The 16,151-nt window shown below is 41.8% G+C and overlaps 1 long non-coding RNA gene across 1 annotated transcript in view; it reads left to right on the top strand.

Annotated features, from left to right (window-relative positions):
• LOC143304396 (uncharacterized) overlaps positions 1 to 14,619 on the top strand; it is an 82,244-nt gene extending 67,625 nt beyond the window's left edge. The window contains exon 4 of the long non-coding RNA XR_013061086.1: positions 13,824 to 14,619. This is a non-coding gene — a long non-coding RNA (uncharacterized LOC143304396). The remainder of the gene's footprint in view (positions 1 to 13,823) is intronic.
• Positions 14,620 to 16,151: the final 1,532 nt, after the last annotated feature.

Genomic DNA, 16,151 nt, shown 5'->3' with positions numbered 1-16,151 from the left:
CGAGCAAGGAAGATAAATGCGAGGATGAAAGGGACGCTGTTGTTGCGATACGGCCAACCAAACGAAGCTTTAAACGCTGTTCAAGTCACGTGACAACGAGATGTAACAGGGAATTTATCGAAGTACACATTGGATAAAATCGAACGAGTTGAAAGTAGCGTGCGAACAAAACACGATCGCGATTGAAAGAACATGATATTAAAAATGATAAATGACGAAAGTGTTGATATTAAGGGAAATGTAGTTTATTTTTTTCTCTGGTGGAAAGCTTCTTCGCCTTTGGAATATCCAATATTTACCATTCAGTTCTTCAACTATACGTATACGTTATTCAACCTTACGAGTCTTGAAGGAAATTTATATACGCGATGGTAAAAGTATACTCCTACTACTAATGATATTTATACTATATCCATCGAATACGCGATAATGTCGTAAATAAATTCAGAACGGAAGAACGAAAACTCGACGACCGTTTTCCTTTTCGAAAGAAATGAATATTTGCGAAGCGAGCGCGCGATATATCGTAACTGTGTATGATGTAGCAACGCGTGCGAAATGTATATGGATAGCTTTCGAAATACCTTAAAGGCCGTTGAAAGTTTAAAAGACTCGGTACTTTACGGTGATTTGCCGAGGAAATCGGCCCGAGTGATTGTTAGAATTTAATCTTGGAATTAGGATTAATATTCTGTGGAAGACACAATGTTTATGTTGAAATAATACAATGTGATATTTATTAAACAATTATTTCGAGAGTTATAAATGTGCGTTCTGGAATGTAGACAGTTGGCTAGTTATTCACAGACTGGCTTAGTGACCCATGGCCCTTGAAAAGGTTTAGAGCCCCACTCTCTATGCAGTAATGAGTGTGACCTGTGTGGGTGTCTGTGTGGCGTCACATGTGGCACAGAACCTTCTAGTAGCTTCTCGACGTGCCCGTCTAGAATGTTCCATCCATATCCTCACGCTTCTTCCGGCGTCCTTTTGAAAAAGCGTGCTAACTGCCGTGGTGCATCTCACGAACGCACGCTGGTGGGGATGGCGCTGGGCAACGAATGGAAGAATCTGTACGATCAGACACTCTATCCGCATGCGACTGATATCGTTGTATTCCAACAGTGATTACGCAGTTTGCGCCTCTATCATTGCTAAGCGGAAAATGAAAAAGACGAGAATGGGCGAATCGACTGGAGAATGCGTAACTTTGTCTCCATTATCGTTGCTCTGCCGCAAGGTTGGACAAGGAAGTCCGAAGAAGAAAATACTCGACAACTCGGGGATCGAGCCGTGCATATTTGCTAGTAGCTGGCATAAAGAGGCCGAGATACTGTCGTCATAAATAGGAATGTAAGCACCCACGGGACTAAGCAGACGAAATTCTTATTATTTTGCGGCATTATAAAGGGGAAGGAAGCGCGACGTCGACGTCGACGTCGGCACTCCGCTGATTTCTACCCATTCCCACGAAAATAATCTCGCGGAAGCACGCAAATCTGATTTTCTTGCATTCCCTTCCCTAAAATTTCCGAGCTTTCTCCTTATCTTCTCTTGGTTTATTTCGCTCGTTAGCGCGAGATCCAACATATTTACCGATTCGTACGAACATCTATTAAACGTTTCGCAAGAATTTAGGCTGTCGTTTAGTTTCACGTGCTTTTCAACCTTATTGGAGCAATTGTAATTAATTTTCTTAACGTATGGAATTCCCCTAAACAAAATCGATCAAATTTCAAATCAGATACAGATAATAATATTTAAATATTTCATCGAGTGATTATGAAATAATTATCGATAATACGAATATAAGTTAATTTTCTACAAATTAATTTAACTAGGAAAAAACTGAAATTCTTTCCGTTAATCTTACTCCGTTAGCTTTTGCTATTTTTACTGTTAATCGTGAAAAATCGAATAGAAAACGTTTTATCAAATTGTCAGACCGTTAACGTTCGATTTTTTATTTTTGGGCGCGAAGTAATTTATGCGATTAGTTTTATTAATAATTCACCACACGTTCTTTTTCACGCTAGGTATTAAACGAAACATTCATCGTCGCTTTTTTTCTCTGTTATTCGATTCATGGAATCGTTCTTTGATTCATGGACTTGAAAATAATTTACCAAAAATAAAACCATCCACCTAAAGTACATCTCGAGATAAATCACCTTCGACCATAAATCTTTCCATATACTTTTGACAAAAGGGCGAGTTTATTTCTATTTCATATCTGTTTCTCTCGATTTACATGGCAAAGTTCATTGCACCGAGGAGAAAGAAGGGGAAAAACGGGCAAGAACGGGAAAGAACGAGCAAGAATGCGAAAGCCAATGGGATTGAATAAGTGACGAATATTTAACGTCGACCTTCGCTCGGTCGATTACTTTTCCCATTTACGGGCATTAATTGCTTCACTCGGAAGTACGTTTTCCAATTAAGCGAAAAGCCATTGACTAAACACAATCGGCAATGGAAATGTTTCTGACGCAATTAACGTTACGTGAACTGTTTGCGGAAACTTTCGAAAGAGTCCGAAGGGGTTAATAACACCTTGTTTCCGTGAAATCTGATGCTTTCTGTTTCAGCTCGTGTATGTTAAGATGTGATTGCCGTGTACGTACCGTGAATCTTAGATCTTAAAAAATTCATCGACTCTTCTGTATACGTGTACATAGAAATATGTATAGAGACGTAAACACGGATGGAAAACCACATCTTCCGTAATTGCAAAGGGAGCATCAACGTGTGTGCAAATTACGTAAATCTTTTCGTACGAACAAGCAACCGTTGATGACTTTGCAGAAGAGAACGACGAAGGAGAAGAAACGTCATTTGCAACGAACACGCTGCACCGCTTTTATTCGATTAACGCTTTAAATGTAATACAAATTAGAAAACGAAATACACGCCTCGAAAGTAATGTAAACGATTCATAGCATTGACGGCGATTTAAATAGCACTTTTATCATTAGTCACTACCGTCGCCTTGTTCCGCTTTTTCTTTCCGCGCTCAATAAACGTACAAGCGTTTCATTGATATTTCGCTCAATGAGAACGAAAATTCTATAAAAAATGACAACTGGCTGTTATTATAAACATAATCGATATATGTTTTATTAAATTACAATGAAATATATATCAGAAATGTAGTATCGTGGACGAAAGGCCTGGGAAATATCGGACGAACTATGAACAGTGTCGCGAGAGCCGAGGCGCCGTCGGGCCCATCAATGTGTCATCGGTCTTTTCAAGTGCATAGTTTCGTGGAAAAGACCTACGTGACCCTGGCCACGAGCGTCTGCGGAACACGTGTGCGGTGGGCCTAGGAAAAGGACAACAGAATGGGACAACGGCCAGAGAGTGTTAGTCGAGAAACAGTGTGCGAGTCGAGAAACAGAGCGCGAGTCGAGCGGAGACGGAGGTTGCGAGTGGCGTTGCCGAGAGAGTGTGGATTGCGCTGTTTTCTGTACGTTTGGTATGAATAGTTCAAGTTAAGCCACAATCGTCTTTTCTGTCTGATTAACATCTCTATTGTCCACTCTTTGTGAACATATTACATCACGATATTACAGAAATGTTACAACAACTATTTATATTGGTATTGAGAATGTAAACTTCATTGCGCGATATTATATTAAATATTCTTGTTCTAGAAACGAACGAATCGAGTAATTTTTAAAATAAAATTTGTTAAAATATTTAGTAAAAGTCATTTATGTTATATATTTCTGCTTTATGTCTTTCATATCGCAAATTGCATAGCCAAACATAATCTAAAATTAATTTTTGGAAATTCTTTGGTTTTAAATAAAGTGACGTGTAAAATTGAAATTTATTGTACAAAATATTGTGTGTTTTGAACGAGATATCGTATCTTTAACAATAATTTTGCATATTTTGACGCGTTAAAAGCTTTCATTGTTTCGCTCTGATATAGGCAAAAACGTTTCTCCCGTGAGATATACGAAGCTAGTTTATTACATTTTCTGCACTTTAACTAGAACACTTATTCACTTGTCAGTTAACAAAGTCTGTACATCACCGGCACCGAAAATATGTTAAATTACTTCACACGCGTGACACGTAGCGGTAGTTCGTTCGTATCGATGTGGTCATATTCGCTATTTTATAGAAAACCAGCGAGATCTTTTTGTTGAATTTATCAATACAGTAATATCCAACTTTTCGAATAAGACATTTTTTTATAAAACAAAACTTAATTGACATTGACATTTTTTGTTAAATATATGCGTGTTAAATATTAACAAAAGATTCTCGGTACCTTTTTATTTATACAGACGAAAAAGAACGTTTGGAACGCAAAATGATACAAGTGAAATGTTTACAACGCTCCTCCTACTTTCATACCACACGATGCGCCACTTCGAAACCATCGAATTTTATTAAATAAAATTTTCCTGTATTTCTTATCGTTTCGAGAGATACGACTTTGTCATGTTACGAGAAAGTATCCGCATACCGTTAAAGGTAATATCACTGATATTTTTTACACTACTGTCCATATGTCATTGGAGACTTCTTCTCAGCGCACCTAGGATAAACACATTTTAGTATATTTCACGTGTATTTTACGTACGAAATGATATCGATACTTATCAATTGTCTGTATTGTAAGGAAAATAGGGAAAAATCGTATTAATCGTTTGCGATATTTTATTACTATCCTGTTTTATCTAACGTATGTTTCGATGTATCGATCGACTCGTGAACGAAAGTGTATGAAACGAACTCGAGACGTTGTTCTTGACAAATTACTTTTCTGAATCACCAGCAAACTCGTAAAGTCTACTCTATTCTACGTGATTACTCGACGTTTACTCGTGTTTCATGCTCCATCTGGTAGAAAAAGCAGAATTCCAAGTAGTCTCTGTAAAGGAAATAACCTGATTGATAAAAATAAGTGAAAAGCAAGAAAAAGAGCCGATTTCCAACTACATGAACGAATTCTTTAGGGGATGCGGTCTAAAACGACGCTGGTGTCGTGTAAAATTAAGGTAAAAATAAGGAACTTGTTAATTTCCGAAAAGAAGATTAAGTTCTTTTTATTTTTTACTCAATTTATACAATTTTTTCGGTTCGCGATGATACACTTTCGATACTTGGATTAGTTAAGAATTTTTTTATTAGACTGACTGGATGATTTTGACGGGAGCATTTATATTCTTCCATTCGTTGGAGTGGGAGAAGGTTTTGTTTATACTTAGTGTAAAATTCGGAGAACGGCTGGAGTGATCGAATGCCACTCAGGCGACTGAGAACAGATGCTGACCGGACGGTCACACGCGATAAGGCGTTCGGAATTTCGGTTTGTTATATACAGTTGCTCGAATTTCGTCTGTGACATTCCCCCCTTCTTAGATTGAACTTGATCCCTCAAGTTTTCTTCAGAAGACTTTTGTGGAATCGGACTTGACGTGGCTTGAAAATTACAGCTGATTCCTCCTCTCCATCTGAGTGGTATGTGTTGGTTGGAATATAGATGTTGGGTGTTGAGCCCAGGGTGAGTGGTACTGGTGGGGCTGTCGCATTGTGGCTGTTGATTACAGTTTCATTTCGGCAACAAAATAAATTGATACATAATTTGTTCTGTATACATTTCCTGATGCATTTGAATACCCCTATTTTGTTTAATCCATATATACCTAGTATGCCTAATGCTATGTACCCTAATATCTGGAGCGTGGTTAGTCCCCAATACTGTATATTTTTAATTCTGTGTTCGAAATTAAGAGTTTCTATCTCGTCGCCTATTTTATCGATCGTTGTTTTATAGCCTTGTAAATTATCTATTATTTTCGGTGCTCGCTCGAGTTTATCTAATAGATGAGTGAAACTATCGTTTGTTTTGAGCGCTAGGGTTTTTGTTTTGATTTCGTATATGACTTCGTTTTTTGTTTCGCCTATACGCATGTGTTCGTCTTTGTACAATATATCGCAAGAAGTGTTAGCTCTTATGATGGAAGGCTTGTCAAGTTTTTGTAAGGTATGTTTCGTTTGGCAAATTGTGTCTATTTCTATCGGATTTGCTGGTATCGCAATGTAACAGTTGCTAGTTTTGAGCGGTATAAAGCTAATGTCTTGAATCTTAAGTACAGTTATTTGACAATGTTCAATGTGTGGTTTGAAATTTATTATTTCGCTGCGACAATCGGTTTTTGAATTTCTGTCATGGATTGGTAGTGTTTGTTTGCATATAGTGGTTCCGGCTCGATTCTTACAAAGTTTGTTGAAATACTCGATATCAGCGTTTATAAATGAAAGACCTGAGATTAAATATATCTGATGTTCGACTACTGGAGCCAAAAATACTCCATTTCTTTTACTCGGGATAGGATATATCTGTAATATGTTCCATTCTGTGTTAGAGACTAAAGGTACTATGATTTTGAAAAATATTTTGTCATCTATTGTGAAGATTTTAAGATCACTGATGTCGAGTATGAATTGAAAATGTTCGGTTTTGGCAGAAATCGCGGTGTTGTACATCTGGCTACCTATTGCCTTGGCGTAATTTTCTATGAATTCATTGGGGTCAAGTATTTGTGGACTAATTATTCCTTGTTTGCCTAATATCATGACGTTAAGTATTTCATCTAATTGGAAGTGTAAAGTTTGCATCGCGGTGTCGACTTTCATGATCATCTTAAGCATAGATCTATCGATATTTGCCTGCTGTTGTAATTTTAATATATCACTATATGATCTCTCTAAGTGGTTTAGGTTTTCTGAGTTTACAATTTTTCTAATAAGTGCTGTTTGATTAGCTATTATGGTCTTGATTTTATTATTATCATCGAATAGTTTGTCCATATTTTTGTTTATGAGCGTAAGATCATCATCGTCGAGAGTCCCGAACAGACTTTTCGATACGGAACCTATGATGTTAAGCAAACCTCGTGTGCTCCGGGTATGTGTTAACGCTTTCAAGTGTTTTGCGAGTTGTTTTAGGTTATTGATGCGATTTTGTAATCCGCCTAACTCTTCGACGTATTGTTTGCTGATTGCACGTGAGTCTATTGTTAATTTATATGATTCTATTGCGCTTATCTGTTCGTATATGTCGCTAGTGTCTAATCCTACTATTACATTGGCAGTGTCGCTGTATAAATATCCTTTTCCTATGTTTTCTACGAATACAGAGTTTCCTTCTAATGGTGTAATATTTATTTGCGCGGATACTATTCCGGCAAAGAGGAGCGTCGACCTGGAAAGTAAGGTTTTAAACGATTACCGTGTATCTTTTTGTCTTGAATCAGATAGTATGGAGTACATACTTTATCAATCGTGTACGGTCCTAACCATTCCACATCAAGTTTATGCCTTTTATGATCGTTATGTATTAAAACAGAGTCTCCTTCTTTGAAAACTGATTGAGGTTTTATAATTTTACGTTTTTGATCGCGCTGATATCGCTGTTTACTTTTGATCAATGTTTCGCGAGCGTGTCGGAGTCTAGAGTCCCATTCCTTTTTGCGGAACGTGACTTCGTCTGCGTATGTGCGTTGGGGATTCTTGGATATTGTGGAGGGAAGATTGGCTTGGTGTCCGAATGTGAGTTCGAATGGCGTGTAACCAGTAGAGTCGTGTATCATTGTGTTATATGCAAGGCATACAAAGTTAAGTTGATCGTCCCATTCTTCATCCGAATTTCGCTGTATCGATTTTAACATGTCTGTTATTACTGCGTGTGTCCGTTCTAACGATCCGTTACTTTGTGGGTGGAAGGATGTCGTTTTGATATGTTTGATTTTGAACGCGTCTTCGTACTGTTGCATTAAACTAGATATAAAATTCTGTCCGCGGTCAGTTAATATCTTTTTTTTGGAGCGGAAAAGATGTAAATGTAATGATTCAAGAGTGCGTTCCAAATTGTTTCCGTTTGCTGAGTTTTTAGTGGTACGAGTATTAAGTATTTTGTCAATTCGTTATGTATGGATAGAATGTACTGATTGCCTTTTTTCGTCTTTTTCAGTGGGCCTAATAAGTCCATAGCAATTTTATCGTTTGGTTCGAGGGGTGTGTCGGTGATACAAGGTTCTTCGCGCGGTCTGATACGTGTAGTTTTAGATGTTTGACAGGTGTCGCATGATTCTATATGTTGTTGTATACGTTTCATCAAATCTGGTACTCTGTGCCGTTCACGAATGCGATCGTATGTCTTTTGTATACCGGGGTGTCCTACTAAATCGTGATTTTCTTTCAATAATTCGTCTATTTCTTCGTCGCTATATGTTTGAATTGGTTCCCATGCAAAATTTAATTCTTTTACGGTGTCGTTCAGGAATAGTAAAATTTGTTTGATCGCGTTCTTTTCGGTCTCTGTGAAACTGTCGTCGCCTATACCTATCTTTTCGTTTATATGAATAATTTCGTTTAATTTAGTTAACCATTCGATTCTGTCGTAATTTCCTAGCTCTGTTTTGGATAATTGATAGAAAGATTTACGGTTCGGAGTCATTTTGAGAATTTTGGGTAACGCGTCGGTAGATTTTTCCCAATCGTGATATTTTTTATCGAGTTCTATGTTCAAATTTTCGCGTCGTCTGGTCAGAACATGTATTCTAGATAGTGCGTCGGCTGCAGTATTATCTTTTCCTTTCGTGTATTCTATGTCGTATTCGTATTCTTTTAGTTTTAATCGCCATCTCATCAAGCGTGATGAGGGGTCTTTGCAATTCTGTAACCATTTTAGTGCTTGGTGATCGGTTCGGATGAGGAATTTCCGTCCTAACAGATATTGTCGGAGGCGTTTCACGGCCCATACTATTGCTAAAAGTTCTTTTTCTGTAGTGGAATAATTTCGTTCCGGTGGGTTTAGAGTTCGCGAGATATAACAACATGGATGTCCGTCCTGTGATAAGATTGCACCTATACCTTCGTTACTGGCGTCAGTCGTTAATGTGAATGGTTTCGCAAAGTCTGGGAATTTTAGTACGGGTGATGAACAGAGTTTGTCTTTTAATGTCTGGAATGCTTCCTGGGTTTTATCTGTCCAATGAAATGGTGTCTCCTTTTTTGTAAGTTCGGTCAATGGTTTCGCGATCTTAGAAAAGTTTCTGATGAACTTACGGTAATAACCTGCTAGTCCTAAGAACGATTTGATGTCTGTGGGATTACGTGGCTGTTTGAAATTGCTAACGGCTTCTAATTTTTTGGGATTTGGCTTTACACCTTCGGCGGTTACTATATGTCCAAGATATTCTAATTCTGGTTTGAGAAATTCGCACTTGTCCGGCTGTATTTTGAGTCCGAGTTCGCGTAGGCGTTGCAATACTATCGCGAGGTTGCTATTGTGCTCTTCAATCGACTGTCCGAATATTATAATGTCGTCTAAATATACGAAGCAATGTTTATTTATGAGTCCTCTTAGCGCGGTATCCATCATGCGTTGAAATGTTGCAGGTGCATTCTTTAAACCGAATGGCATCCTATTGTAATGATAGTGTCCTTGTGGTGTGGAGAATGCTGTGTACTTTTTAGAGTCTATGTCCATTGGGATTTGGTGAAATCCGGAGGATAAATCGAGGGCTGAGAAGAATTTTGCGTTGCCTAGTTGAGATAGTATGTCGTCTATGTCAGGTAATGGATATGCGTCCTGGTCAGTTAGTTCGTTTATTTTTCTGAAGTCTATTACAATTCGCCATTTCTGTTTCCCTGAGGCGTCTGCCTTTTTTGGTACTACCCAGACTGGTGAATTGTAAGGAGAATCAGATGGTTCTATAATGTTCTTTTGTAGCATTTCGTCCATTTGTCGTTTGATTTCTTCTTTATGGCATTCAGGCGGTCGGTAAGATTTTGTGTTAATGATTTTATTTTCTTTTAACGTTATTGTGTGTTTAGCAAGATTAGTGCATGGTAATAAGTCGGTCTCTAGATTGAATACGTCAAGGTAGAACAGCAATATCTTTTCGATTGGTTCACGGAGGGTTTTCTCTATATGCGAAAGTCTAACTAAATCTTTAAACGTGGAGACTTGATCATACGTATTTGAATTTTCGATAAAATTAGTCATTTTGGCTGGGCACTCACCACCATTGATAAAGCATATCGTTGTCGGTTTTCCTTCCAGGTAGACTGTTTTTGACACTGCTTGTTTTGGAGGTACGTCGTTTTCCTGTTGCAATAAAAGTATATTATTGTCAAGTTTTAATTGTTGATTCGAGAGTTCAAATTTGAATTTAGATAGGGCTGGCAAACCGAGTATGCCGTCTTCTATAATTGGAAAGTTGTCTTCTACCACAAATAATTCTAGAGTTTTGCCAAATAGTTTTATCAAAGCGTGTTCGTTGGTTTTAAATTTAGAGTGTCCCATCGAGAATTTCCGTTCTTTTGTTATTCTTGGTCGTAATACGCATCTTCGCTTGAGTATATTAATTCCTGCTCCGCTGTCAATGAGGAATTTATGTCGCTGTCCGTCGGATCGTAAAAGTACTGTGGGTAGTCTTCCTGTTGTGGCGTTAATTCGTAGGTCTGGTCTATTGGTTCCTCTATTTCTTCCTTGTGTGTCTCGAGATTGTGGACTGCTGGTGGTCTCGGAAATTGGCTGGGTGTTCGAAAATTTTTACATTGACTGGAGACATGTCCGATTTGGTTGCATTTGAAGCATTTTAATTGTGTCCTTTGGGCAAGTGGTATTTGTTCGGTTTGTCGGAAGCTTCTTGGCATTGGATTGGGTGTTGGAGTTGGTTTTTTAGTGATCGGATTAGGATTATTGGTTGTTAGTCGTTGCTGCTCAGGAAGTCGTAATCGTTCTATTGGTTTTAGTCGTCGATTTCGATCTTCCCTGAAGAATCGCTCGATGTCGGTGGCTTTCTTTTCGGCTTCAAGGATATTGTATGGTGGATTGGCGAGTAGTAATTGTCCTATTTCGCCTTTCAGGCCTCGGATAAAATCGATCACGGAGTCTTTTAAAATCCTGTCGTTCATAGCTCGTCTAGTAATTTCGTCACGGTATTCGTTCGTTATACTGTATTGTAACTTATTGAGTGCTCTGCGGAACCTGATGATATAACTTTGCACACTTTCGTCGTGACGCTGTCTCGTTTCGCGTAGCTGGTCTTGATGTTCTCTAACAGAGTCTTGGGTGGCTACGTTTCGTCTTAGGGCATCGTACAGGTGTCCGTATTCGTATATCGATATATTGCAGATGGCCATTGCGGCTTTACCCGTGATTTTCCCGATTTTAATCATTTTTAATAGTAACGTGGGTTCGCTACACATGGCTCGTAATTCGCGTACTTCGCGTATGAATTCTTCTACTCCGATATTGTCTTCGCCGTTTAATTGCGGAATACATACTATCGCGTCTTTGGCCCGTAAGCTCGGAGAGGCGAATTGCGGTGGACGGTCTTCGTAAGAGGGATGGTTGTCTTCTTCTGTTCGAATTGGAACGCATGGTGGGGAAGTTCTATCTCTCGCGGCAACAGATTCGTCCATAGTAATAAGGGAGCCTAGTTCTGTAGTAGCGTCGCGTCCTATTTTTATTTTAGAGATATTTTTGCCTAATAGTTCTATTTCCGCTGCACGCTTCTTATTTTCACTGTCGGCCGTCCGTTGTGTCTCTTCTACACGTTGCGCAAGAATTTCAATTTGTTTTTGAATTACGTCGAGTATGGCACGAATCGAATTGTCCGTACCTCCGTTTGTAGAAACGGTTTCAATAGTTTCGACTTTGTCTTTTCGTGATGTGGGCATGATTCTAATTGAGCTTATTGAGTCTGAACTACTGTTGCTATTTGGACTCGAAGCGCTTGAGAAACTGGGTTTTCTCACACGGTATCGTGAAAATGAATCCAGATTTTTCAGCTTACCGTAGTAGTTATGACCGTTGAGGAGTCTCAGGGATGTTTCCTCTCTGGTTGGTTTTAGATTCCGAATCTTATTCGTAGGCTTGCTCTGCGCTGACCGTAGTCCTCTCGTCTAGTTTCACCGTAATGGAACGTTGAAAGTTGCTGCAGGGCCTCGTAGTAGCAAAGATTCGCACTGGGTCCGTTGATCCTTCGATCTTCAATGATGCGCGTACGCCGAAATCGTAATTTCGTTTGCACTGAAGTGAATAGATCCTGGCACGGATCGCCAAAAATGTCGTGTAAAATTAAGGTAAAAATAAGGAACTTGTTAATTTCCGAAAAGGAGATTAAGTTCTTTTTATTTTTTACTCAATTTATACAATTTTTTCGGTTCGCGATGATACACTTTCGATACTTGGATTAGTTAAGAATTTTTTTATTAGACTGACTGGATGATTTTGAAGGGAGCATTTATATTCTTCCATTCGTTGGAGTGGGAGAAGGTTTTGTTTATACTTAGTGTAAAATTCGGAGAACGGCTGGAGTGATCGAATGCCACTCAGGCGGCTGAGAACAGATGCTGACCGGACGGTTACACGCGATAAGGCGTTCGGAATTTCGGTTTGTTATATACAGTTGCTCGAATTTCGTCTGTGACACTGGCGTCGGTAACCATTTCGAGACAGCCGATCTATCAAACCGGCCTAGATCGAGACTTTTAATACGCTCGAATTTCCCGCGAGAGTTACCCCCCGCAAGCAGCTTGGATGGATAGGCACGTACAATGGAATTATGGTTCCCCTATGTTCCCATTACTATGCCATCTACGTTATGCGTTCTATGGTTGTGGTTGCTCTCCTTTCGATGCCCTTAACGACGCCCTTCGCTGTTTTATGCCCTTCGCAAATAATCTCCGTGTATCTGACCGTGTATCCGCCTACGGAGTGAATGACCTTTGATCGACGATATTTCCTCCTAATGCACGATACGAATGAATCGCGTAGGGCGTGCTCGAGTTCACAGTCCATTTTGTTAGCGTTATTCCAAACCCTTATTAACTTTCTATGAACTTTATAGCGTTCGCTTCGTACAGGGATTTCAATCGATTTTGCCCAATTTTAGCGCGTTGTTCGATTTAAAGAAAAATTTCAACATCATTAGTGTACTGTATGTCAAGTAAAAATTTTCACGATCATCGAATCAACGAAAAAGAAATTGACGTCAATTTGATCCTTGCCAATGTAAATGTGATATTTTATCCTTAGTAAGAAGAAGAAAACGCGTAAAAGAATAAGTAAAAATATTATGATATCTAAGGGCGTCCTCGGATCGTCGCTACGATATACCTACCGTTGATATTTCAAGTTTGATCAATTTCTCAACCAAAAGGATCAGTATGTACCGTCAATGCGATATTTATTGATAAACGCGTCGTTAGTTTAGTTAGATCCTTGATCGATTTTTATCTAGGTAGATATTTGGAAGAAAATATGTCAATTTTATAGTAGTTGTATTTAATTAATTGATCCGAGTGTTCCTTGTAATTAAAGTTAGAGTATCGAATACAAAAATTTATTACGATATTTCACCCTTTTCTTTCCTCAAGCTGGAACGCGATGTAGCGAAATGTATTATTGACGAGTTTATAATTAAAACATATATATAGTCTTAGGTTTAAACTAAATCTAACCGTAATATGATTGATGCCACAAAAATCGTTAATATCATACCGTGGAACGTAATTTGCAAATTGTACAACTAGGTTGTAGACGCACGGCCTGATATTTGTGTTTCCATGAAATTCTAATGAAGGCTTTAAGATTAATTGACGGAAGAACATGACAGACTGTCCTATTTCATATTCTCTGGAAACAATCCAGCAGTAACTTTAGAACGGGTAGTCGCATTAACTTTATGAAAGCTTATTGCATCTTTGACGATTCTATTTTGACCGAAGGTTGCTCACTGATTTTTTTTTGCATTATATTTCACGTCTGTTGCATGCTCGCATAGATCGACGACAACCATCGATTTCCAAGCAGTACTTAACTGAAACGAGGTGGGAAAGATGCTCGAACGGATCATCGCCGCCCGGCTGGAGGCTCACATGACCGAGAGGGCGCCCGGATGGCACGACAGCCAATACGGATTCCGCCGCGGCCGCTCGACCGTGGACGCGGTGAAGAAGGTGAAGACCATGGCCGAGGACAAGGTCTCTCGAGAAGGGGTGGCAGTAGCGGTATCACTCGACGTCACCAACGCCTTCAACTCGATCCCCTGGGCCAGGATCGTGGAAGCCCTGTGACACTTCGAGGTCCCGGCGTACCTGGTAGGGATCATCCGAGCGTACCTGACAGACAGATACATCGTTTACGCCGGGAAGAACGGGGAGGAAAGAAGAGGGATCGAGCGCGGCGTTCCGCAGGGGTCGGTGTTGGGACCGATACTCTGGATCACGGCCTACGACTCCGTCCTCCGATGTCCGATGCCCCCGGGAGCAGGCATGGTGTGCTACGCCGACGACACCCTGGTCCTGGCCGGGGGACGGTGGTGGCACGACACGGCGAATCGCACGGAGGACGCCGTGGCGTGCGCGGTGCGCGGTGCGCGCCATTCGAAGGCTCGGCCTGACGGTGTCGCCGGCCAAATCCGAGGCACTGTGGTTCTTCGACCAGCGACGAAGAGGAACACCTCCTCCCGGACTGTCGGCGAACATCCGCGGAGAAGAGGTCCCGGTGAAACGCCAGATGAAGTACCTGGGTCTCACGATCGACAGCAGATGGACCTTCGGACCGCACTTCGAGCAACTGGTCCCGAAGGCGACGACCGCAGCCAACGCCCTGTGCGACCTCCTACCGAACATCGGCGGAGCAGGATCGAGAATCCGCCGACTCTACGAGGGAGTGGTTCGGTCCCGAGTCCTCTACGGGGCACCCGTCTGGGCCAGAAGCTTGACGGCCAGTCGCCGCAGCCTGACCTTGCTGCGGAGACTGCAGAGGACGACCGCTATCCGCATAGCGAGAGGCTACAGGACGACGTCGTACGCGTCGGCGACCGTGCTGGCGGCATCCCCCCGTTCGAGCTGTAAGCCCTGGCGCTCGAACGCGTGTACGAACACCAGAGGGGCCCGACGCCATCGACCGCCAGCCAGCCGGCCCCGAACATCCGGGAGGAGGCGAAGAAGGAGACGTGGGAACGATGGCGCTCGCAGCTGATCCAGGAGGACGCCGTGCGGCCGCACCGGGCCGTTCGCGCCGTGCTTCCCAACTGGGAGGCCTGGAGGGATCGAGGCGGAGCGCCGCTGACCTTCAGGATGACGCAGGTGCTCACCGGCCACGGAGTGTTCGGCGAGTACCTGCTAAGGATTCGGCGAGAGGCGACATCCGTCTGTCACCACTGCAAGGAAGAGGAGGACACGGCGCAACACACGCTGGAGTTCTGTCCGGCATGGGCGGAACCACGACGCGTCCTATGGCTCGAAATCGGCGAGAGCTTAGCCCCCGAAGCGGTCGTCGCGGCCATGCTCAGAGGGCGCCAGGAGTTCGCCGCCATCCGCACCTACTGCGAGCAGGTCATGCTGGCGAAGGAGCGGGCGGAAAGAAACCGGGAGCGAGCTCGCGATCCGTCCAGGAAATCGCAGCGCCCGAGGAACACAACGCGCCGCAGGGGCGCGACGCCGCCACCGGCGCCGCCGCGGCCACCATAGGAGCGCGAAAGAACCAGGAAGAGGCGTCAGGGGACGGGGTCCCCAGGATGACGCAGCAGGAGCGAGGCGCTAGGGGGCGTGGTCCCCCCCCAGCGGTCCAAGAAGAGCAGGACGCCTCCCTTCGACAAAAAAAAGGAGAGATAGTCGCCCGGGGGTAACCGGTAGTAATTCGGGAGAGATCCCGGGTGCATCTCGACTCAGGCGTCAGGACAGGCCACCGTGGAGGTTTTAGCCGGTACGAATCCGGCACTACCCAGCGCCCTCTCCCCGGAGGGCGCGGGGCGCCTATGAAGGTTTCCTCCACGAAAAAAAAAAAGTACTTAACTTGTTAAGGAAATTCGAGGATTTGGGAATACAAATTATTTTCTATATTTCCATATAATAGTTATACACCTATATTCCTCTCTAAGAACGTCTTGCACGCACGCTGGTTGCCAACCGACTAGCCTAGATTCTTCTAACATCTGGCAACAGTCTTTTGTCTCCACTGAGTCCTTGACGCCCTCTAACCCTTACACACACACTCTCATGTACAGTGTAAATGTATCACTTCCCTAACACGCCTCCTTACATTTATACTGTACACTTAATTTTATTTACATACTTGTCGAATTAACAAAATATTTTACATTTAT

This window comes from Bombus vancouverensis, unplaced genomic scaffold (assembly GCF_051014615.1).
Source record: "Bombus vancouverensis nearcticus unplaced genomic scaffold, iyBomVanc1_principal scaffold0033, whole genome shotgun sequence".
In the NCBI taxonomy this organism is placed as follows: domain Eukaryota; kingdom Metazoa; phylum Arthropoda; class Insecta; order Hymenoptera; family Apidae; genus Bombus; species Bombus vancouverensis.
The sequence above is the reverse complement of the archived record's forward strand: the minus strand, read 5'-3'. Positions and strand labels throughout refer to the sequence as shown.